This window comes from Crocodylus siamensis, chromosome 4, assembly GCF_052110815.1.
Source record: "Crocodylus siamensis isolate JL-2025a chromosome 4, ASM5211081v1, whole genome shotgun sequence".
Classification (NCBI taxonomy): Eukaryota; Metazoa; Chordata; order Crocodylia; family Crocodylidae; genus Crocodylus; species Crocodylus siamensis.
Window position 1 is genome coordinate 128589012 of NC_143398.1, and position 25196 is coordinate 128614207.

At 45.7% G+C, this 25196-nt stretch overlaps 1 protein-coding gene and 2 long non-coding RNA genes across 5 annotated transcripts in view; 1 reads left to right on the forward strand and 2 right to left on the reverse strand.

The window, feature by feature from the left end:
- The window catches only part of LOC149866486 (uncharacterized), a 315323-nt gene that overhangs the window by 95475 nt on the left and 194652 nt on the right, over positions 1-25196 (forward strand). Inside the window, exon 2 of one of the 3 annotated variants that reach the window (XR_016441896.1) lies at positions 10825-10970. The exons of the other annotated variants lie outside the window; for them this stretch is intronic. The gene's annotated coding sequence lies outside the window, so the exon portion shown is untranslated. The remainder of the gene's footprint in view (positions 1-10824; positions 10971-25196) is intronic. 3 annotated transcript variants of the gene reach the window in all.
- Positions 1-25196, reverse strand: part of LOC149866487 (uncharacterized) — a 171014-nt gene that overhangs the window by 85996 nt on the left and 59822 nt on the right. The gene's annotated exons all lie outside the window — the stretch shown is intronic.
- Positions 1-25196, reverse strand: part of LOC149866488 (uncharacterized) — an 84586-nt gene that overhangs the window by 36732 nt on the left and 22658 nt on the right. The window lies entirely within an intron of this gene.

The following is a 25196-nucleotide window of genomic DNA, read 5'->3' on the forward strand; positions in this document are numbered from 1 at the left end:
AGCACTAATATAATACAATGAGAACTCCATGGAAGGACCCACCAGGAAATTAATTCTTATGCAATGCAAGGTTTGGACAGCATGTAGTAAATAATGAATATGGCTATGCATGGTATTAGTAGGAATAAAAAGGAATATTGAATAGCTACCCATTCAGCAAACAGCATCAATCCTGTGCACTGAATGAATCAGGGGTCTTGTGGGGATTGCAGCATGTGATTCTTTAATTACACAATGTATCATAATGCAGTCACACAGCAGGACCCAACTGGGATTGCAGAGGAAGCCTAAATTCTTCTGAATAATTGATTTTAAAATGGTAATATTATTTTAAAGTAATGAAATATAACAATGCACCTGCATTAATACAGAGAGTACATGAGGCATGAATTAAAGGTTGATTGCAAGTTGATAGATGCTAGGTTAAAAAAATCTAGTGCAATCTCATGGGTACAGGTCTCCCTGCCCAGCTTCTCCATTTTATTATGCTTTGCCTCTGGTGATGACACTGTTTTGGCATGCTGTGAAACTCAGTGCCTTGACTGCAGAGCTCCATGTTCTGTGCTCAGCTCCATAGCAATTTAAGAGCAGTACTTTCCCAAAATGCAATGCAGGCTGTGGATTGGTAGAGGATAGAAAGATACCTCAAAGCTCCAGCAGTTCTTACCCAATATGCACACTTTGAAAAATATCCTAATTTCTTAATTTAGCCCCAGCTGTAAAATTTTTAAGGTAGTTAAGGATTATGGGATTGAGGTCACAGCAGGAAACTATAGCTATTCTTTTCAATCTAAGCAAACAAGGTGTTTAGGATTTTGCTATTGTGAGCAGCAAACCTTTAAGAGCTAGACTCTATCTTCCTGTGTGCTTTTACTTTTGACAGGAACAAAGTCAAAATGTAACCTAAATATTTAAATTTGTTATTAGAATACTATGAAAATCAGAAAATAATACAAGCTTCAAAAACCCAACCCAACCCCCTCCCCACCAACCCAAAAGGGTTTGGCTATTCCCCACCATGTATGCTAAAGCAGCCCTTAATAAGCTATTTATTCTTATTACAAATATTCTAATTATCAAGTATGCCACTGAATGTTCTTCTCTTTGTTACACAAAGCTCCCCCAGAGCAAGCTGAATTTTGCAAAACATATTTTACTCTTTATATTTTTCATAGTTTATTTTTTAAACTAACACTGTGTCTCCAAATGTCACACTTCAACATAACAACAATGGATGCAAACATGCATGCTACACATACTCAACATCAGCCTTAAAATATGCCTAAAATAAACCTTTTAGACTACATATAGCATTTTCAAATGCTAGGTTACTAACAAATGCTAGTGAACTAACAATGACTAGGTCTATTGTCTTGACATGTCACATTGTGTTCTGTTGCTTCTACATGGAAATATCACCTTCACTGGGAGTTCAGCAATACTTGAACATATGATGGGACTAAGGCCATGAAACCTATCACTTCTACAAACACTTCCACTCCTTAAAAGATGAGGAAGGAAGCAAACCTTTTCAAACTTACATACTCCAACAACAACCCTGCAATCCATGGCAACATCATCAACCTATCCAATCACTTTCTGATCCCCACTGAGGTGTCTAGTATCCTGGGGTCTTTCCTTCTGCCTCATTCTACAACTCAATAAAGTGCACTTGTATGGAGACCTTGAGGTTTTTTTCCTCACTGCTTAAGACTATGGGAATATTTCCATGACATGGAGCCATGCCATGATCAGCACACCACAAACCTGATCTTACACCTCATACTGGGAAGGAGACCTGCTGGACTCCATCCAAGGGGTACAGCCTTGACTTCTATATAAACATTTTCCATCTTCACACCAAGTCTGAGACTGCCAAAAAACAACAGTGAATATACTGCAACCTTAATCCTGCAGGCATATTTAACTCAGCCTCAAAACCAACCCTGATATTATTAAAAAGGGGGAGATACGATGGGATGCCACTGTAGTTGTGAACAAAATAGCATATATACAGGAAGCTGAGAGACAACTTTCCATAGAGTTTTACAAACTCCTGACAAAACATTCCTAGAACAATGCCAGAGGGAACTTTGGAAGTTCTTTAAAAGGCTGCCTCTAGAAATACAGGAGAGATTTGATGCTTCTACTCCCCAGGAACCCAGGGCAGGCACCTTTTATCTATTACTCAAGATTCACAAAGCTGGCAGTCTGGGACTCTCCATTGTCTCTGGCATTGGCACTATTAAGGAGGGAGTTACTTGTTATATTGTCTCTATTTGAAGGACACCACAGTCTTCATAAAGAAACTAGACTTGAGAAAACTGTATTAATTAATGTGTGCCATCTTTGTTCACCAACATCACCCATGAGGTTGGATTACAGAAATATTATCCCTAATGATAACACTACTTCAGTTTCCACTATACTTTTCCACTTTGTCTTCACATATTGTTTCAGATTTGGAGATCTCCTGTATCTACAAATGAATGGCACTGCCATGGGCACATGCCTGGCTTCCCAACATGACAGCATATGTACGTTACTTTGAAGTCTGCTCCCTTAGCAGCTTCTCTTTTATTTCTTGGTATACCTAAAGTATATGGACACATCATATGGACATACAGGAAGGAATTTCTAGATAAACTCCACCACGGCTTTAACAGCATTCACCCCTCCATAAAACTGACCCTGGAAAACTCCACCCCCCACAACAATTTTTTTTTTCTCTTGACACCACTGCAAAACTTTGCAATTGCCATATCACCATGACATTGTATCTGACCACTACCGCTACTTTCATACCACCAGCTTTCATCCTAAGCACACCACTAGATCCATTGTTTACACCCAGCTCTACATTACAACTGTATCTATTATGATCCCATTGACTGGGATGCACATTTAGGGATCTAGTGCTGGGATTCCTACAGTTATTATACAATCCCAGAACAATAGCCACTCAAAGTAACAGAGCCAGATTCAGACCCTACTTTGACCTGCTACAATACAAACTCTATGACATCGACAACAACGTTGCTCTGGTTGTAAACTATAGCCTCCAGCTTGAACACCCTGGACATATCATTAATGAACTCCAACTTCTGGAAAATGATAACCATCTCAAGGCAATCTTGAGGGGCAGGCCTGTCTTGACTTACAGGCAGCCCCCAACCTCACATTACATCTCTCTAGCAATAGACTACCTAACTCCTATTCTTACTAAGGCTAGGGACAGACATTTAAAAATCCTGAGCTTGAATTGATTCAGTCTTCAAAGGTTAGTCTAACCTGCAGAGAGTGAACCAGTCTGCAAGTGGATAGGTTTTTAGCACATGTCTGCAGTGGCTCAAGCCAGAAGCTGGAAGGTGCTAGAGCAGCCCTCCCTTCCACAGGGAAGCTGAGCTGGAGGGGCGGGGGGTGCATGGCCAGGCCCTGGCAGGCCCATCCCAGAAGTTATTTGACAGCTGGTAGTAATCCCAGCACACAGGGTTGCCCAGCCCCAGAGCAGAACTTTTCCCTCTCCTCCCTCTCCCCTGCCACCGTGGGGCCAGGAGGGGGGCCCTGTTTGGTGTTGGGGGACTCTTCTCCCTCTTCTATGGGGATACAAGCAGCCAGGTAGGCTGCACAGGGCTGTGCTCCTCAGCCCCCTCTGCACCATGCCTGCAGCTCTACACATGCATGGGGAAGTCCTGTGCTGGGCTCTGTGTGACAGCAGGGGGTGGGGCTCCCTTCACTCCCGGCAGACTGCTGGGACCTGCACAGCAGGGAGTGGGGGAAGAAACTGAGTCTAGTGTGGGGCTTTCCCCACTGTGAGGGCTGGAGCTGCAGGTTCAGGCTCAGGGAGCAAAGCCACATGGAAAAGGCAGGCTCTGCTTCCTCTGCCTGTGCAGTACTGGCCACAGGCAAGCCTGCACTAGGCATGGGTGCCCTGACCTCCCTGCCTGCTGCTGGTGCTGGGCAGTGGGGGCTGCATGCCATGGAGGGAGTGTGTGGGGGTCCCTACAGCCCCCACCCTGCCCCCCAGCCCTGGAGCAGCAGGGGGATGAAGAGGAAGAGTCTGCATCCAGTGCCTCACAGAGTCCCCCTCCCCACCCTGGGAGGAGAAGAAAGGGGAAGAGCTCCCTCCCAACCGTGTGGGACAGTCTACCTAGCATGGCCCTGTTAAGGTGAAGAGGGCAGGGAAAAGGGTTAATTCTTCTCTCCATTCCTTTCCTGCAGCCAGGGTCTGACAGCTCCAGGGGCCACTGTGACAGTCCTCTCCCCTCTGCTCCCCAGCAGATAGGCTGACCCCAGCTGTGGTGGGGGCAGAGGGGGAGGGGGGAAGAATTAACCCCCTCTCTGTCTACTTTGCCTTAACAGGGCCATGCCGGCCGGTGTCCCCACTAGGGCCAGTCCCTTCTGGGGTTAGAGAGCACAGGGGCAGAGTCAGCCCAGAGGCAGGAGCAGAGAGCCCCGCCCAGCCCAGAAATCCTGCAAGGGGTTTGAGACAGACATTGCATAAACCGGTTTGAGGCGAATCAGTTAAGTCTGATACTACATTCAACCAGGTTTATCTCAAACCAGTTTTTGCCATTTTGAAACTGGTTTATGTGTTCTGTTACAGGTTTAAACCAGTTTCTGATCACTTAGACTAGTTTATGTATAATGTCTGTCCCTAACCTAAACCACCAGACCTTGAGATAGACAAGTTCATTCACCTGTTCCTCTACTAACATCACGTACGCCAGCACCCACTTACAGTGACTTTCTGTTTTCTACATTGGCCAAATGAGACAATCCCTACATGAAAGAATGAATTGACAGTGATTTGACATTAATTCCAGAAAGATGTAACAGTTTGTGGCAGAACACTTTAACTTCCTTGGACATTCTATTTCTGACCTGTTCTTAAATAACAAAACTTCAAAAATTAACTTGAACAGGAAATTGAGGAACAAGAAATCATCCATAGGCTAGATTGTGTGAAGCATGGTCACAAGCAAGACTTTGAAGTCTTATCCTATTACTTGTACTAGTATAGTTTTTGTAACTCTTATATCCCTCAGTGGGTTAAATGCTTTCTTTATCCCTTTTGATCCCTAATGCCTTTCTGAAGGAGTTAATCTCTATGGTGCCACCCTGACTTGCCTTCTGCTTGAACATGCAATGTTTCCATACCAAAAGAGCATCCTCTCTAGAAAGGCTATTCCAAAGGAGAAATAATTTCAGAACAGGTGGTTCAATGCTCACCAAGTTCAGGTCACATTGGAGACAGAATAGCACAGGATCTATAGCAGGTATTGCATTATTAACATTTCTCTAATTAAATTTCAGTAGCTGTCAAAAACTATTATTGCATTAAAAGACTCAATTTGAAGCCTTTGAACACTGCTATTTATTCCTCTCCTTTCTCTCATATACTTTCAGTACCATCAATGATGGGATTAATATTCATCCACAGCTATTACAAATAGACAGCAGCACTGTTAATATCGTGGATTTTTAATCTGTATTTGACAAGCACATACCTGTCTCAAAGAAAAAGGAGTTCAGAAGAGGACATATTTGTCAGATGCTGTAGTAAATTAAATATTAGGGGGGGATAGCTACTGCACTAGGATAATATACTTTTTAGCAATAGGTTAGCAGCTGAACTGAGATTCACATACCAATCAGCCATAGCTATATCTTTTCAATGCTAATAATCATGGAAGCTACCTTAGTTCTGGCAATTAGGTCCCCTTTTATCTATAAAACAAATACAGAATTGACAGTAGCAGTCCAAAGAACCCTGCACTTCCCTGTGGAGTCACTCCCAAGATTATTTCTAAGGATGAAAAGATGCGTTCACTCTCCCTGCCCAGTCAGTCCTTGTCCACTACATTGAGACCAATGGAAGAATCCAGTTGGTGCCAGCTGTGTTGGTAGGTACTGTGACTGTGTCACCCCTTGCTATATAGCCAGTTGATGTTCTCAAACCAACTCAGATGTCAGCCAGCACAGGGGGTTTTGTTTTGTTATTGTTATCATTTTCAGCTCACTGTCTAGCCTGAACCAATCATTACCACAGCTAAGTAATTTCCTTTAATTAGAAAAGGGTTAAGATACTTGGAATCACAAAAAAATTATTATTCTCCTAAAAGAAACTTATCCTTTCTACTTACCTTTGCAATACCATAATTTGAAACCCTGATTTTATTTTAACATTTGCATGACCGCATCCTTCTACAGCCTACTGATATCAACTGAAAGGCACTCAGGGGACTGTGGATACTTGGATCTTTGAGCCATTTTGTAGGTTGGAGTGTAGAAGCAAGTTCAAATGGATGACACGTTATAAGTTATGTCTGTGAGGGGGAAAATAGTTTCCACACTTCACCTTTAGGTAGTGTCTGGGGAGTTATACTGTGCTATTGAGTAAATAAATCAATACAAATGCCTGCAATGGTTAAGAGGTCTGATCTTTAGCAGCAGGTTCAGAATAGGGATATTGAAAATATAAGGGCATTAGCAAGCATATGCTTAGTTTGAAAATAGAATACCACCGGCAGTTAAAAAAAAAGCTACATTTTCGTTTTGGTTAATAGTCCATTACAATCAATTGTTCATTTGTCACCTTCTTGGGAACTATCCTGTCAATTTGAAATAAACAACAATTGTCAAAGTGTATGGTATTTTGTATTGACTTAAAAACTTGTTTAGGATAACAGGTGTTTATGGAACCATTCAAATAAGTTTTAAACACATGTCTGCTAGCAGAAGATAATGCAATCCTTTTTATTCATTATAGGAAATGTATTCAGAGTTGCTTGTAACAGTGGCATTCACACAAAAATACTGTTACCTGCTAATAGGATTTGTCACTTGTGCATTTACTTCAGTCATCTTGGGAGATTAGACTGTGCTGTGGGCAATTAGAGGCAAATTCTGTGCCCAGCATACTCCCTAGAGAGGAAATAGAGGCTAGCAGCACCAGCACAGCTGGGGATTCCCCAGGGGGCAGGCAACCAATTGCCTCCTGCCCCCTCTCTTATTGTGCAGGGCAGGCAGGACTGGGCAGTAAGAGTTAAAGAGCTGCCCTGAAGTTTGCTTGTGCACACTGTTAGCTTAGAAATGGTATTTAAAGGTCTGTTTTTTGGGAACTGGCTTATAGGTATAGATATATGCATTATACAGGTTCAAGATGGGCAGCATGGGTTAAATGGATTTCGAAAGAGCTTGGGAGATACACACACAACTTCTCATGGCCCTGAAAGCAGACAGGCTATCTAGCACAACAAGGCCAATGGATGGATGCAGCCTGAGAATTGAGGGGGGCATGCCATAACACAAGATCACAGCCTTCAAGGCAAACAGGTTGTCTAACACAACAAGAACCCACAGCCTGAGAACCAAAGAAGTATGTACCATACTGTCCCATAATGCAAGATAAGTGACACCAGCAACAAGGCTTCAGAGACCAGTGGGGGGTAGGAAGAGGGGGGCTAAGTCCTGGTTTTGGGGGAACAGACCAAATTAGGAGAAGGCCCAGAAGGCTACATGGACATGTGACCACAGAGAGACAGTGAACCAGAGATAGCCATAGATGAGGAATATCAGGAGGCATCAAGGGGGAAGGAGAATACAAAAGTAGAGACTTGAGATTAACAAACGGTCGCTCCCTTTCCTTCCCTGTTTTGTCCTGTGAGAGGGGTTTCCATCCCCATTCCCTGGGAAGGGTCCCAAGGCCACCATGGATAGAGGGCATACCAGCAGCCCATCTCATGCATCCCACTAGAGGGGGGCTTTGGGTCTTGGCATCCCACCTTCAGATTGCTGACACCTAAGAGAGAGAGCCTCAGAGTTGAGCCTGCATCCTGACCAGATGTACTTTGATGACAGCCCTAGGATTGGTGGATATAGAGTTACTTGATTGTTTGTGCTAGACCCTGACTCCATGCAATGCCCAACAACTAGGGAGTCAACAGATTGATGCCATCACACATCACCTGCACACATTGCTTTATTCAAAGTGGAGACAGCTTCGGGCCAGCTCCAACAAAACAGGGAGCTGCCACAAATATTAGTTTTTTCCAAATGTATACACCTTAGTTTATACTCATTAACATTTACCCTGCCTTTGTCCCTCCTTTGTTCCACCCTTAGTCCTTCCCATCTTAAGCTCCACCTCTGTTTATTGTTTACTTCATTAGCATGGAATTGCCTATGTATTTCACTTATTTACATGTCTTTTTGCTATGAGCGCATGCCTAAGACCTTTACCCCACTTCTTTGGTCACTTGGGTGGACTTGACCAAAGCCTGGAAGCTTCTGGAGGCTTCTTTACCAATCACCATTCACCTTTTCACATACGTTTATCTTAGATTCTGTTACCAGTTATGTGCTGTCTTTTACATTCCAGTCTGTTTTTCAGTCCCATGTCCCATCTCCACTTTTCTAAGAGTTCACTTCATTCACAGCACACAGACTTACACAGACTCACTTACTGCTGTTTCAGAAAATGGTTGACGTGGTTAGGATGGCTACTTAGCATAAGCAAATGGCTGGCTTAGCATAAGCATTTATAATCAAAATCTGCTTTATCTTCTAACGATAGCTGGTGGGATGTGTTGCAGGAAGCCACCTTTGTTTCTCCCCAAAATCTCTGTGCTGTAACAATTTGATTAGGATGGGCCTAGCACAGGAGACACACCTTTACCCTATTTCTTTAGGTAACCTGAGCTGGCTACATTCCTGAGGGAGGAGGGAAACCTGCTCCTTCTTCCTACGGGACTGGTATCAGCTACCTGGGTGAGGGGTTTCTGCCTGGTGGGCTAGAGTCTGCCTGGCAACTAGTGATGTATTTCAAATTGGTTGGCTGACAGCCAACAGGTGCTGGCCTCCATTGGACCAGGTGAATGGGGTCACAGGGGCTATATAAATTAAGACTGCCCAGGAGGAAGGGGAAGCAGCCATGCGGGGGGGGGGGGGGGGGGGGGGGGGGGCTCAGACTTAGAGAAGAGCTTTACCATCTGAAACTGACTCTCTCCCCCATAACTCATGAGCTAGGAATGGCCTGCCTCCAGAGGGAATCTCCAACAGCCTCTGGATGATGCTTGTGAGTAAGCTACTCGAGATCTGATTAGATATATATCTGCCAGTAACTCAGATGCATGATCAGCCAGACTGTTATGCTCTATGGGATTTCTATTATATTGTTCTATCTTGTACCCTATTTTCATCCTACCCCCTGTAATCAATAAAGTTCTCCTTTGTGACCAGTGTAGGAGACTTATTGAGGGGTGGGTCTAAATTATGCCTAAGAGGCTCCTTAGGCCTGTGGACTAAGAGGGACTTTTCTTTTTGGCCCGCAACTTGGGGAAGTGCCCCAAGTGCTTGTACTGGGACAAGTACCCATTGGACTATTAGGCCTGTGTTTTCCTGAGGACACAGGGCTGAGAGAGTCCCTTCTCGGGGTGGTGGTGGCTCACGTTACCCCCAGGCTAGCGAGTGTGCTCCAGGAAGGGGGTCATCTGGATGTGAGGCACCCCTAGGGAGGCACTCAGAGCCTGGAAGGTGGTCGGGCACAGTGAGGTGGGTGGCTCAATGCAGGAGTGCCCCCTACTGGCCTGCTATAGGCTGCATCCTGTTCTTCTTACACAGTGAGCTATATATCTTACAACAGCACTATATTGTTAGGAAAATGCTTGCCTAAGCGTCTTGCAAGGTTATTTTTAACATTATTCTGTCTTGTGGTTAGCAGCTCTGCTAAGCCACAAGTTATAGCTTTTTTATTCAGCTGCAAATCCAATGCTCCCCAATATCCAAGTACTGTCACCCTAACAGTTTGTACTGTTGCTTTTTTGTTATCACTCTGTATCAATAAACTCGCCTATTATCAATTGGCAGGTGTTGTGGTTGTTTTGAGGGTTGTGCTCACCCGGAACAAAGGTATAGGGGCTGTGTCCAAATCCAGTGCCAACACACACCTGGAGAAGATTACAAGGGCATAGAAGTGGCTTGTTCCTTAACAGCCTCCCACTCCCTACTGCATTGAGTAGGAGCTGGGTGAGGTAAAAGACCTGGCTTCAATTGTCTGAGACCTCACCCAGTTGTGGGATATGATATCTATATAATAACTTCCAAAGGTACTCAGCTGGGACCTCATGATCAATGAGAAATAAGGATAGCTTTATCCCCATCAGGCCAAACTGAAGTCAAGTGCACAGAAATCAATTGATTTGCAACAATAGTATTTTTCCCCATTATGTTGGCTACAAAGTACCAACTCAGAGGATCATCATAAAATTCTAGTTTATTGGACAGATGCAAAAGTCAGACCATAAACCCTGGTTCTGATCCCCTCAAACACACACGCATTCATGTACACACACTCACAGTACCTAACTATGAACACAAAGCACCGGTGTCAAGATATACCTATCCCCAAGCACTGGAGTCTGCCGTTGATGGCCAGTCGAGGCTTCTTTCAGTACAATGTTGCTTCAGAAGGGGGTCACCAGCTGGTCCTTCTGGCTGAACAGGCAGGGTGCTGGTCAGGTCAAAGAGGGTACCAATGGGGGTCATTCTTTGCTGCCTTTTATTCCTGTCTGGCAGACTTCAGTGACTCCCCAGTTCTCAGGCTTACGCGATCCAGGGGTCATTGACCTCTAGGGACATCCCTCTTGGTAGCTGACGGATGGCAGCTGTCAGCCTCAGGGGTCATGTCCACAGGTACATGCAGTCTCAGGAGTGTGCAGGAGCAGGTGAACCAGCGGGCTGTGGAGCTCGCTGGGTTGGCCCCCCCAGGGGAACACCTTCGCCCCGACGCCAGAAGACAGGGCAAACATTTACCTCTTGCAGATGTGTGGCAGGAGAGTCTGGCTCAAAAGCAGCACCGGAACGGGGAGCGGAACCAGAAGTGCCACAGTGAACGGCGGACACCAGTGAGGAGGTGGAGGGGCGGATGCACATCACCCGAGGCCGGATCCGCACGTTTTGGGGCAGCGGTAAGGCTCCACTGAGGCATGTGAGTGAGAGGCAGTGACCCAGAGTGGAGACAGGTTGACCGCAGCATGTCGGAGCGTCTGGCTCCGGTGGGAGCAGGGCAAAGGAAAGCCCTAAAGGTCAAAAAGGGCGGATGGACTGTTGGCATGTTCACAGCGTTGAGTCATGGGGCGGGCCCAGAGGGAGGGCTGAGGACTCCCATTGAAGAAGGCCCCAGAGAAAGAAGCAGGACCCTGCTTGAGGAGAGAGCGGGTCTCCAGATACGGCTTTAGGCAGAGGCGGCATTGACATTTATCCCTCCACCACTTCTGGTGAGGTTTGGACTGACACTAGAAGAGGGAGCCATAGAGAGGTTTCTACACAGAGGCACGGGCGAGAGTGTAGGAGTGGAGGAGCCCTCACCAGCTCCCCGACGGACACAAGGTCTCATTTCTGGACGTGCATGCGCCAGACAGTCCATCTGAACCAGGAATCATCAAAGTCATGGCAGGCAAGTTCGGGGCATATAGCCTGGAGGGTGAGCGTCTTGTATCCTTAAGGGGCCACTTCAACTAAGCAGAACACCTCGGCTAGTGGACTTGCTCACAAGGCGTCCATTGATTAATTTTGATTTATTCACTGCCATGATGAATAGAGCTCTGGAAGTGGTTGATCGGGGGTATTTCAGCCCCAAGGGTCTATTTCCAGTGTTAATTAGTTCAACCCGGGGCTTCAGTACCTTTAACAATGATGTTTCAGGGAGTTCCTGGCTCTGTATTGATTCTTTCCTCTTCTTGGTCTGTAGTTGTGTAGGTGTTAATTGCCACTCATTAACTTGTTTATCCAAACTAGCTACTGTGTTACACAATCAATCATGATTCATTCAGGGACCTGCTCCATACAGAGATTCCTGCTGTTGTTAACATTGTTACATGGTACAACTCGCTTTAACAAACATACTTTACATTTTAAAGTATCTACAGGTATCAAGCTCTATTTTCACTATAAGTACACCTTATTATTATTATTATATAATATAATAAAAGCAAAAGAGAGAGGAAGGAAGAAAAGGTAGAAAAGACAAAGCATCCCCAAAAGGGGGCAAATACTGCAAAAGAGGCTTTTGCCATATGGAGGAACTTCACATTTGAGGGGGGAGGCAGGCAAAAAGAGTTCTGGCTACAATTACTGCCCACACCCATTAAGTCTGCTTTCTGCAAAAACATACATCGAGATGATCTTATTGGACAGAAAAGAACATACAAGTGAATTCTCAATTGGCATGGTATGAGCTGTGCCCACATTTAGGCACTCATGTCCATATTTTGTTACCTAAATAAGTGTCCTGATTTTACAGGGTTCTAAGCATTTCCAAGTCCCAATAACTGTAAAATATTCAGACCATTCAGAAGCACAGTGGGAATAGTGATCAGAGCTTCTCTTCACCCTCCCATGCTTCTAGTCCTCATACCTTCTATGGAGATGCGACTGACTAAAGATATTTCTTTATGTTTTGGGGGCCTAAAACCTGAAGATCCCACCTCAGGATGTATTTGGAAAATCTATGCCTTTACAATATTACCTTATGCAACAGCTCTGATGCATACTTTATCATTTATATTATATATCCATATGAAGTTCCCAAAATGCACATGGATTATTTTGTGTGTGTTCACATTATTTCTGGTGCTAATGGAGGGAGGCTGGCTGTGGAAATAAGTTTTCACAATTTCAAAAATCCTAACTAAAATTAATCCTAAAATAAGTAATCAGCTATTTTATTGACAAACGCTCTTAAAAGAGACTTCTACCCATTCTTAAGGAAGCTATTTGAAATCAAAAAACCTCTGAACAGAATGTTTGGGTTTTGTCCTAAGCACGAGATGACAAAAAAATGTACAATGCCATTTTTTTCACTATGATAATTGGTATCAGGTGAAGTTTGATTCCATCTATGGTAAAAGGCAAAACATTTCCTCCAGTATTATCAGTGTAACCTGCTTCCACTGTGATATTCTCCCTTTTCTTTCTTTCCTAATAATCTAGTCTAAATGATAGCATTGAGGTTCTGCTACGTCTAGGCACTAGAAATCATTCCCACTTCTCTTACTCAGCTCAGGTCATTTAATCCATGGAATTAGGTATGTCACTCCTGCCAAAGCTGAGGCAGTCTTGCTCCAACCCAAGTTTGATACTGAAAGATTAGGTATGTAAAGTTTTCATGTCACGAACCTTAAGCTAGAAGCTTCTGAAATCACTAACTTGTCCAAACAGTTTTGTTTGTACTTGCATCTGTTCCCTGCAAAGCAATATCAGCAGGAGAAAAACTGCCTCCAGATGTAAAACAAGAATAGTACAATTCCTGCTGGGTCTGGAAATGTATTCACTAGGTAGGTAAATGAGTTGACATAGGAGCACAGCCTATCATATCCTACAGCACTGACTCTGACAGAGCCTGTGAAGCTTTATTCAAATGCATTATGTCCATGAACTAAAACCTGGCTCTTTGGAAGCATGGAGTCTCTATTGTTGCAGCCTTTTGAAACAAGTACCTACTAATATGCATGGAAGTGTACTAGGAGATTAGTCTCAACAATAGAAAAATGGATGTCAGAATTTCAGAAGTACAAAATAAGCTTCCAGATTTCTGAGAGCTTTTAAAAAATGACTGAACCTAGAGAAGTCCTTACCAAGATCAGCATCTCTCACAGGAACTGTTCTCTAACAGGCTCACTGACAGACTTATACACCTTCACCCTCCCATGCCACCTATTATACGTTAAATATAGCAGGGGTGGCTGGATGGTGAATAGGAGCAGGGGAAATTATTGATCTGGTAAGCTGGTTTAGCCTTTTCAGTGGGATTTTAGACCCATCCCTACTACAGTTCTAGCACCTTTGTAGCAGCATCTCTTCCCATCTTCTAGACTCAGAAAATGAATCAAAATGGCAACAGTTGGCTAGCCTGAGAAAACTGCATAGTAGGGGTGTGCAAAGCAGGCCCTACTAGATTTGGATTTGGATTGAGCCTGAATTGGGAACAGCGATTCAATTTATTGATTTGGATCACTGTCCCTGATTCAATATGGCTGAATCTGAATGTGAAGATTCGATACATAGACACAGCTTTAAAAGTTTTTTCTACATACCTTGAGGTCGTAGGTGCAGCTCATGATTGCTGCGATGCTGGGGTGCATGGAGCATCCCATAAGAGTGCAAGGGGTCCCTCCATGTGCTCAGCAGTGAACCCAGAAGTGGACCAGAAATACTTCCGGTCCACTTCTGGGTCTCCTGGGGAGTGTGCTGGGGGGGGGCCCTGCATCATCCTCAGCTCGGCGACTGGCTGTAGGGGGATCCTGGGTGATCCCACACAGACCTAGGAGGCACCAATCACTGAGCCAGGGAAGCAAGGGTGGAGCGGGGTGTGCTTTCCCTGGCAGACCTGGAAGTGGGATGGAAGTACTTCTGGTCCACTCCTGGATATTCTGCCAAGCACTTTGGGGAACCCCCCATGCTTCTGTGGGACACTCTATGCACCCCAGCATCATAGCATTCATGAGTGCCTGCTACCTAGAGGTACATAGAAAGAAACATGTAAAGCTGTGTCTATGTCCAAATTGCTGAATCTTTCCAAATCTCTCCGAATTGATTTGGAGGGTTCTGATTCGATTCAGAGAGATTAAAGGGTCCTCTGATTCAGTTTAGATTCAGAGATTTGGCCACTGAATTGGGCTGAATCTCTGCCAAATTGAATCAGGGACGGAAGCTTCACACAGCCCTACTGCATAGGGTCAGCCAAACAGGGAAACTGATTAAATACAACCATTTGATGAAACCCATCTAGAGACCCAACTGTGAGAAACTGCATCCTGCCAGTGGAAAAAAGTTGTCCCAACCTCAGTTACATTTCCAGTGAGTTTTCTTCATTTTCACAGATTCTGTTCATCATCAAAAATGGTCACACACAGAGCTATGCCGTAAACCATGTATTGACATTGGTAAGCAGTTATTCCCATGAGCAGTCCTAATTACATCAGTGGAACTATTCATGTAGGTAAAATCTTACCCATGGGAGTAGAAGAGTGACCCTCAGGCCCTTTGAGCATTGCTTAATTTCATAAGGTATGTGCCACACAGCTCTAATTATGTATAATTTTAATCAGTGACTAGATGTGAGCTACATGTAAACAAGAAGCAATAGACTATAGCATGGGAGAATTTAGAGTGCAGTTGTCTCTTCAGTTTCTCTTTTTCTCATTTAATTTTGTGGTTTTTGAAACTGTATTTTTATAATGAAACTTTTCATAAGTCCATTTTTAGGACATTCTTCAATTAGACCAAAATAAAGCCATGGAATTCTCAGCTAGATAAGATAAAAGAGTACTTCAATAATAGTCTGCCAACTGCTAACTACTAATGAGAGGCAGAGGGGCTGAGACTACTGTTATCAATGAGCTGTTAAACACTTCTACGTGAACACTGTGTGATCTCCATCAGCGACAAGAGGCTAGGCCAGTGTGCCTATGAAGATATTTTGCCTGTATCTGTGTTGGCTACAGGAAGCTAAAAGAGGCCACAGGTTTTTTTCCCCCCTATATTAGGAAACTTCTATCAGTTTGACTGGAAAAAAATAAAACCTGATCTAAAAAAGTGCAAACCCCTTATGCTGTGGTTTAAAATTATGCTGTTAGTGTTCCTAAATTGGTGCAACTTTTGGTGGTAAATTGCTGAATAAAGCTCAACCTCTCATTTAGATGTTGTTATAATCAGAGGTGCTAATGGCTTGCCATTAGAGGAATACTAATGCATAAGAATTCACTCTGAAAATTCCTCTGGGAAAGAGTGAAAAATAGCACGAGGTAACCATAGCTATAGAGTTGTGAAGGAAATTAACTCTGTGCTTAGATCACTACTAATCTACACTGGATTTTTTTACTACTTGCATCATCACAATTCACACAGATTCACAGAAGTTTAGAAGACTTTGGGGGGATTTGGTGCCAGTTTACAAGTATATCAGGGATGAGCATCAGGGGCTAGGTGAACAACTATTCACCAAAGCACCAGGAAAACCAGGAACTATGGTAATAAACTCCTAGAAGATTTCAGACTGGATCTAAGGAAAAACTTCATGATTCATACAACCAGACTCTGTGGGTAACTTCTCAGTAGGCACCTACCCTGAAGATCTTCAGAAGGAGACTGCACGCACACCTGGCTGGGGTTATTTGACCCTAACAGTCTGTCCTGCTCAGAGCAGGGGGGCTGGACCCTATGATTTTATGAGGACACTTCCAGCCATGCTTATATTAGTGGGACTATATATATTCTGGAATAAGTATATCCATGCAGAAGAGGTATAGCTTAATGTGCATGAGTGGCATACTAATATTATATTTTGTATATAAACAGATACATACATGGTATTATGACATAAAACTTAATAAAGTAAAAGGCACTCTTCTAATAGAATAAGAGTGTCCTATCAGGGAGGTATGTAAGTAAATCAGCTTATTCTTGCCCTGGCTATGAAGGTAAACTTACTCTGCCATGTAGTATATATTTCATTCTGGTTCTTAATATATAGAAAAAAACCCATTTTTCTTTTAAAAGCATTCCCTCCCATTCCCCAACCATTTGTGACTTTTTCTTTCCCTCTCTATTCCCTATAGATAAGTATAAGTGAGCTAAGACATAGGATAAGCTTCAGCATTTTATTTTGGTAGCAAGTTGTATTTGTTTTGTTTTTTCTCCTTCTTTATATTGTATAATTATTATGTTTATATTGATTTTTACTGTTCTATATTACTGTTTTACTGGTACTATATGATTTAGGCCTACATATGTAAGTTAGCATAAGTCATGTCGAGTTTCCATTTTGTTTGTCAAGTCTCCATGTCATGGGACAGAGTCCTGTGGGATGGCCATGATCTTCCCAAGGCCCCCTTACCATGCCAAGTTGGCTCAATGGGCACCCTCAATTCTCACCCACCACATCTTTGATGGTAAATATATAATAAGGAGGCTGCCATTAAGTCATCTTGGACATGGTTTGCTGTACACTCTGACCCTGTGGACTCCCGGACCCCTGGTGGGTCCTGCTCCAAGACAGATGGCACAATGGGTGTTTTGGGGCACCCTAGCCTCATGGGCTGTGTGTGGCTTCAACCACCCCTTTACCATACCCCAAGCCTTGCAGACAGAACTGACATTGTTTGGCTTGGGCCTTGTTATAATTTGGCCCCCTGGTCCTCCCTTGGCTCTCCGCAGCCCTGTCTCACCCTGTGCCTCCATGGCGCTCGGGGTCTCCACAGCCCTGTCCTGCACTGCGCCTCCCTGGTGCCTGGGCTCTCTGTGCCCTGTCTCACACTGCACCTTCACTGGCGCCTGGGCTCTCCGCAGCCTTGTCTCACGCTGCACCTTCACTGGCACCTGGGCTCTCCATGACCCTGTCTCACGCTGCATCTTCATTGGCGCGTGGGCTCTCCGCAGCCCTGTCTTGCTCTGCGCCCTCTCTTGCACCCCCAAATGTTGTGCCCTCTCTGGTGCTGGGGGCAGTGCACCCCCAAATGCTGCACCCTCTCTGGCACTGGGGTTGGTGCACCCCCAAATGCTGTGCCTCTCTGGTGCTGGGGTCCCCACACTGCCATGGGTCCCCTATGAGGCCTCCTCCTTCTCCTAATTGCCTCATCCAAGCCACCAGTCTTAAACAGCAAACAAGACACAAGCCCCTGGGCTATAACATGAATTCAAGCCACCCAGCTATAACATCATGCAAGCCACACCAGGGGTGCTCCATCCCTCACCAGTGTCAGAGGCGGTACCTGCAGTTAGGCCTCTCCCCTTTGGTTGCTGTGGGAGAACTCCTTCCGCCTTGGCTGCTGGCAGGGAACTGCTGCCCTGGCCTCAGCCCTGGGGTTTATATGTGAGCCAGGCCCTGCCCCTTCCGGTCAGCTGACCACCGGAAGGTGTGGGGTACTAGCTCACTCTGGTTGCCCTGGTAACCAGCAGCTGGGGCTCCCCACTCACTGCTAGGGCTTTTTCCCTAACAGATTCCACTCTTCATAGGAACAGGGCACCTAAGTGCTCTGCAACACTCTATCCTGTCCCCAGGCCTGGCTGTGTAACCCATGACTCACACCTACCCTTCCTATGTAACTTGGTTCCTGAATGAATGGGGATGAATGAGGGTGCTTGAGAGACAATGGCAGTAAGTCTAAAAATAGTTTCCTCTGAATGACCAAACCATCAACACCAATACCTGGACCAATGGCCCAGCCCTTGGAACCACCTATCAGCATTCAAGAAACAAATGATGAGGCAACCCACCATTTTGCCCAGGCTGCATATGCTCAGTAAGAACACCTGGAGACCTCTGGAATAGGACTGACCTTGCCTGGACAGGCCCTTCCATAGGAGATGAAAGGTAGTCTGCCCCATAAAAGAGGTAGTGAAGACTGACTCCTTGGGACGCCCTCTCCATCTGTACCAGCACTGTGCCACACCACCTATCCACCCAGAGGCCTTGCCAGTGACCCCCCTCTGGAAAACACCTACTGGACAAAGACCCCTTTCTAGCCTGGATAGGTAGGTATCACCCCCACCCTCTCTTCAACCAAGGACTTGGACTCTGTTTCTCTTCTCTATCTGGACTCTAGCCCTTCCACTGAGTCCCTTTGTCCTGCTGCCATTGTGAGTGCTTGTGTGTGTGTGTGAGAACCAATAACTTCATGGGGCTGTGTAGCGTGTTTCTGTTTAATAAACCTGTTATTTGGATCCCTGAATTGTGTTTTGCTTTACTATGGTTCAGCCCTGCTCCAATGTCTGCTCCTCCCCTCTAACTTCTGTCTCATTTCTCCCTCTCCTGTTTCTGGATCACTGCCACCTCCAACACTTGTCCTGAGCTCTTCTCTGCCTCCAAACCCCCTGTTTCTTTGCCACTGTCTTATCCCCACTGCCTTTTCCCCTTAGCAACCAGGTTTTTACCTCAGTTTCTTTCCTGGTTGTTTCCTCCTTGCCACCACTTATCTGCCTCCTCCCCCCCAAATATTTCAGCTGTCTGCCTGTTTCTAGCGCCAAGCTCCCAGATTTCTGTCTCTCTCTCTTTCCTGGTTGCCTCCTCCTTGCCACCAGACTTCTTCCCCCCCCCCATGCACCAGTGACCTCAAGTAATCCTGGGGCCACTTGATCTTAAGTAAACCCAAGCATCAGTTCCTCAGTCAACTTCTGTTTAGTCCACCAGTTCTAATTCTGGTTCTGGCAACTTTCACTCCCTACACTTTAACACTCTCTCTCTCTCACCTTAACCTTCCCCCAAGTATCCCAGGTACCCCAAGCACACACATACATACTGTACCATCCAAGTTAGGAACTTACCTATGTGTAGGTGGGTTGTGTGTGTATGTGTGTATGTGTATGTGTGTGTGTGTATATATAATTGTGTGCCTGATAAACGAATTAGTGATCTATGTATGTGTACTGAGTATGTGGGTATTGACAATTGATTTTTGTCTAATTTTTAGTGTGTAGTGTGTATGTGCTTGAACTGGTGATAAGCATGCATATGCCTAGGCTGGTTTGGATGTGTATGTGCCTGACCTGGTAGTGTGTGTGTGTGTATGCACCTAATTGATTTGTGTGTTTGTATATGTACAATTGTGTCACACCCTCCTGTCTAGCAGTGCAATATTGAGATCCTGAGAGTTGGCCTGACCCCACAGGGCAACCACCTGAGCTCTACCTTGGTGATTTATCTATCTGTCATCAAACAGACAGAATTTCAGTACATAGATTTAAGTACCCCAGCCCTACGTACAGCAAGGAAAATGATAACAACCACACATTCAACCATTCCTTCGACCTCTTGTAGTAGGGACAGATGGACAACTTAGTTCTTGTTGCTTCCCAAAGCCTGGATCCCTCTGTTGTGCTTGATAGGCTTTTGATTTAATATGGTCCAATAAATATCTGGGTTAAATGGGCTGGTGGCAGCAGCTGAGAAGGCCCTGAAAGTTATGGGAATATAGAAACAGGTGCAGACCTCATCCATGTGCCTGGAATGGTTTCTGACATAGAGTACAAGTCCTACATAATGGGAGGATGTTCCTCAGCCAGGCTTTGTTTAGTAGTGACCCTACAGATAGAGAGGAAAACAATCTGTATCAGGCAAGCAAAAGCTTGATGAAAAGCCACCACCATTTTATTATGATTAGTGGACAAGTTATAGCATGAGTGGAAGGGCTTGTCCGTTTATGATCTATCAGTTATTTTTATAGATGATATCACATGTTGTAGGGCAGCATTTTCTTCATTTGAAGGGATAAAACATGATTTTTTCCCTTACCCCTTCTTAATTTTCCATCTTTTTCTAACCTTTAAATAGATCAAGAAAAAAGCACATAACTCAAATGGACCAAGTTTTTAAAATTGGTCCATTATGCCCCATTGTAGGGATGTGCAAAGCTTCAGTTCGTGATTCAATTTGGAGATGATTTGGCCCTATTCAGAGGCCAAATCTCTGAATCTGAATTGAATCACTAGAAGCTTAAAACTTTTTGAATCGATTTGGAGCCTCCAAATTGATTCAGAAAAGATTCAGCAATTCAGAGATTCAGAGGGCAGTCTTTATGGGGAAACAGAAACTTAGAAGAGGGAAGGGGAGGGGGAGGAGGGGGACCAGGGTGGGGTGGACTGACATCTCTAGCTTGCCAGTAAGTGTGATTTTTCTCTGACTGCCCTTCCAATCACAGTGTCTGGGGGAGGGACATAGAAATTGTTAGGGTGACTGTAGTTGGATCTTGGAGAGTACTGTATTTGCAACTGAATACAAGGCTTTAATCTGTGGCTTCAGCAAAAGCTGCTGGTCACAAAGCAGAATGATATATTAAAAATAACATTGCAAATGCTTAGGCAAGCAGTTTTCTAACAAGGTCGTAGTATTAGAACCCATTGTGTAAGAAGAAGAAGATGCAGCCCACCAGTTATCATAAGGAGATAAAGCAGAAGCAAGACCCTGGAGGTGAAGAAGGAGTCAGCAAGAAGCCAAAACGAACCAGCAACAGCCCGAAGGAAGAAGAGGTCAAGGTCTTATGAATTCACTCTTAGCAGAGAGGCATATAAATGAAAGAAATGCATAGGCAATTCCATGCTAATGAAGTAAACAGTAAACAGAGGTGGAGCTTGAGATGGGAGAAGAAATGGGTGGAACCGAAGGAGGGGCAGAGGCAGAAGAAATGTTAATGAGTATAAACCAAGGTGTATAAAATGTAAAAGGAACTAATGTTCAGTGCAGGTCCCCAGTTTGTTGTTTTTTTGGGACTTTGCCCGAAGCTGTCTCCATTCTGAATAAAGCTGTTGCAAGCAATGCGCACTGGTGTTTGCTCCCTGCTTGCTCTGGCTAATGAGTAACAAGATCCATGGGCAACTGGATCATCGTCTCCCTAGTCATTGGGCACCACATGGAGTTGGGGTCTAACAGAAGCAGCATAAAAGCCTCTGTCTGCAGGCTTGATGTGCCTTTTGTGAGCTGGGTCTGGGTGAGCAACAGTGTCAGAAAGGTACTGGACTGCATGGCTTGCTTTCTAGTCAGTCAGTTGCTTGCACCTTTTGATTTTAGAAAGGATTGGATAGGATATAACTTAGCTTAGCTTAGTTTAGAATCTCTTTACTTAATCCAATTAATTTCTTTCAATTTATATTTGTTCTCTTTTTCCCCCCAATACTTTAAAAAAGAAAGATCAGTGTTTTCCCTGGCAGTGTGATCCATCACTGTGCAGGGAAGCACACACTGCACACACATACACATTGAAGAAGAAAAATCATACATTCATAGAAGAGATTGTATAGTTATTACATTAGTTATTATTAATATTATTAGTTATACAGTAAAATGTGCTGGTTAATTGAGTGGCCCCAGCTGCAACTTCTCCTGCCATGTCTCTCTGCCCCTCCTGCAACATCGTTGCCCCTCCTGCAGGCCCTGCAAGCCCCATGGGAAATGGAGGTGGCTCATGCACAGCCTCACACAGCCTGTTATGCCCCCAGGCTGTCGGGGGTTGGCAGTGCAGGCTACTTTGCCCTGGGCTGTGGGGACTCGGAGAAACTGGAAGCGCCATGGTGGGCACTTCTGGTTTCACTTTTCCTTACAAGCCAGCATGCTGGTTAACAGAGCATGCCGGCTTGTAAGGTGCCGGTTACCAGACAGTATACTGTAGTTAGCTTTAATAGCTTACATACAGACTAGAGACAACGCAGAAGAACAAAGGAACTAGTCAGCCAGCCACACATTCAGATTCAGGCCAGATCAAAAAAGAACGCAACACACTATATATATAGGTATTAATTATATAAGTGTGTATATGTGTATATATGTGTGTGTATATACATATACATATATATGTAAGGCAGCACTCACAAACAAAATAACTTGTCACTGACAGCCCGCCACGCATCCAAGACCAGACTGAAGAAGAACACAACTTGCACACCCATTTTCCAGCACAGAAAACATTAATATGAAGCGTGCTGGAAAGGCAGATGCCAGGTCTTTTGGCAGGGGAGAGAGAGAGGCTAGAGGGGGTAGGGGAAGACCTAGAGCTGCAAGTTCCTCCCCCCAAATATAGATGCATCCTTTTCCCAAGCAGCCATGAGGCTTCAGTTGCCAGTGGGAGCAAGGAGGTGGGAACAGTAACCGGGGTCCCTGCACCTGCACCACCTCCCCTAACTCCAGAAATAGGCACCAGCAGCAGAATTACTGTCTCCTCCACTGCTATGTAATCTCCCAGCATGATCCTCCCACTGCCAGAAGAGGAGCTGGAGCCCTGGCTCAAGGTATTCTGGGGACCGAGGAGGAATCAGAGTTTGTGATCCACACCCCTCAAAGTTCCCTTAGACTCAGGTCTCCTTCTCTGGAAACCAACACCTCAGAGGAGGTTGAGTTGTGGAGGCTCAGGCAAGTGGCTCATTTGAGGCAGCTTCTCCTGCTGTTGTGCCTCAGCCTGCTGAGGAGGGGGATAAGGCAGCATGCCCACCCTTAACCCAGAAGCGGGAAAGTAGTGTAGTGGGAGCATTTTCAGCTGGCAGATGATCCCAGGTTTGCTATCTGTCAGCACTGCTGAAGACAGATCAGCTGGGGCAAGAAAGTGAAACACTTCACCACCGCAGTGATGCTGCTGCACCTCAGGAGACAGCACCACCTTGCCCTTCTTCCTTCTCAGCCTGGCACCAGTGTGAGCATGCCCAAAGGGAAGACCCCTGTTTGCTCCAAAGCCCCCGTCCCCCCAAAGCAGAGGCAGGCCACCCTGGAGCAGTGGGGAAAAGCTGCAGACAGTGGGGAGTGCATTCCCAAGACAAGCAAAATGACCCAAAGCATTGGGGAGATGCTTGCTCTCGATAGCCAGCCCTTCTCCCTAGTTGACCAGCCAGGGTTCAGGTGGCTCATGGCACTTGTGGCCCCATCTTACCAAGTGCCAGCATGCACCACCTTTAGTAGGATGGTGGTGTGCTCCCTGTATGAGCCATGTACAGAGTACTTGAGGGAAGAGCTGCGCAAGTGAGGGCCGCAGATAGCCTTGCTCTTCACCTTGGGCATATGGAGCAGCCAGGGTGGTGATCACGCCTACCTCTTCCTCACAGGGCACTGGTGTTTGGTAGGCTCTCCTCCAAGCCATTGTGTTGGATGAGTCCCACATGGCAAGAGAGATCATGGTGTCCATGAACCACATAGTGCAGGGGTGGCTCATTGTGCAGGTCACACTCACCGGCGGGTTCATGGTCACTGACAATGAGGCCAATATGGTCAAGGTTGTTCATGATGTGAACTTTGTTGGCATCCGCTGTGTGACACACAGGCTGCACCTCATAGTCAGGGATATCTTGGAGAGGGACAGGGCTGCTGGTGATGGTGCCGCCACCACTACTGCTACAAGTCAGCTGACTTCAAAGTGCAGAAAGGTGGCAGGCTACTTCCACCAGAGCATCAAGGGGGGCAAGATGATACAGGAGAAAGAGGCAGAGCTGAACTTCCCACAACACAAAATCATGCAGGATGTAGAGACTCGGTGGAACTCCACATACCTGATGCTCGAAGGGCTGGTGGAGCAACAGAAGGCCATGCCTTAGATGGCCTTGGTTGGGAGATCGGGATAACCAGCCCCCTGAACAGGGATGAATGCGGTACCATCTCCCAGATCTTGGTGGTCCTCAAGCTCTTCCTTGAAGCCACCAAGACCCTTAGCACTGGCAATTCCCTCCTTAGCCAGGTTATCCCTGAACCAAATGGAGAAGTTCCAGGGGATCAATGTTCCAGGCTGGGCAGGCCACTGTCACCAGACATGCAGGCCCTGGTGAGGTGGCTGAAGGAGGGCATCAGGAGATGGCTGGATCCCTTTCAGTCCAGTCCAGTCCAGATGCTGGTGGGCATGTGTGACCTGAGGGTGAAGGGGAGCATGTGCACTGGCAGCCCCAAAACCCTCAATCACTGGACATAGGTGCTGGTCAACCAAGTCAGGGAGACTGAAAGGCAGAGGCGAGGGGATGTGTAAAAAGGGGATCTACTTTCCCGTGCCAGCACTCCCAGCACAGCCACTGGCACCAACAGTCTCCTCCATCCCAGCCACTGACAATGTGGGCCATGGGCATGGCTTCAATGCTGGGGTCCAAATGTACCAGACCCCAGCCTCAGGCAGGTAGCATCGAGGCTTCAGGAGCTACCTATCTCACTGAGGATGTGGAGCCACTGGACTGAGACCACTTGGCCTACTGGGCAACTGCAGCCAGATGTGGCAGGATCTGGCCACAGTTTCCCATCAACACCTGTCCTGTACAAAAACTGGTGTTCCAAGTGAAAGCATGTTCAGCATTCCTGGGAAAGTAGTGACACCCTACTGTACCTGCTTGGATTCTGGTTTGTTGGAGCAGCTGGTGTTCTTGAAGATGAACCTCCCATTGTTGGAGTTCCCCAAGCTCCACCTGCAGACAGACTGAGTGCCACCCTCCTCACTCTGTCTGCACCTATTTCCTTTTTTCCTTTTTTTAAAAAACAGTTAATGCCCTACTCTCAGCTGGAGGAGGCACTCACTGCTTCACCAGCCAGCAGGGGAAGAACATGTCCCTACTGAGCTCGTTCCCCTGCCAGGACAAACTTGGAAGTATGGGCTGCAGCTATGGAGAAGGAGGTGGCCCCAGGTCCTGGGCATGACCACTCAGGCTGCACCCTGCCAGGGTAGGGAGGCCTGGTGGGACTGCTAGTG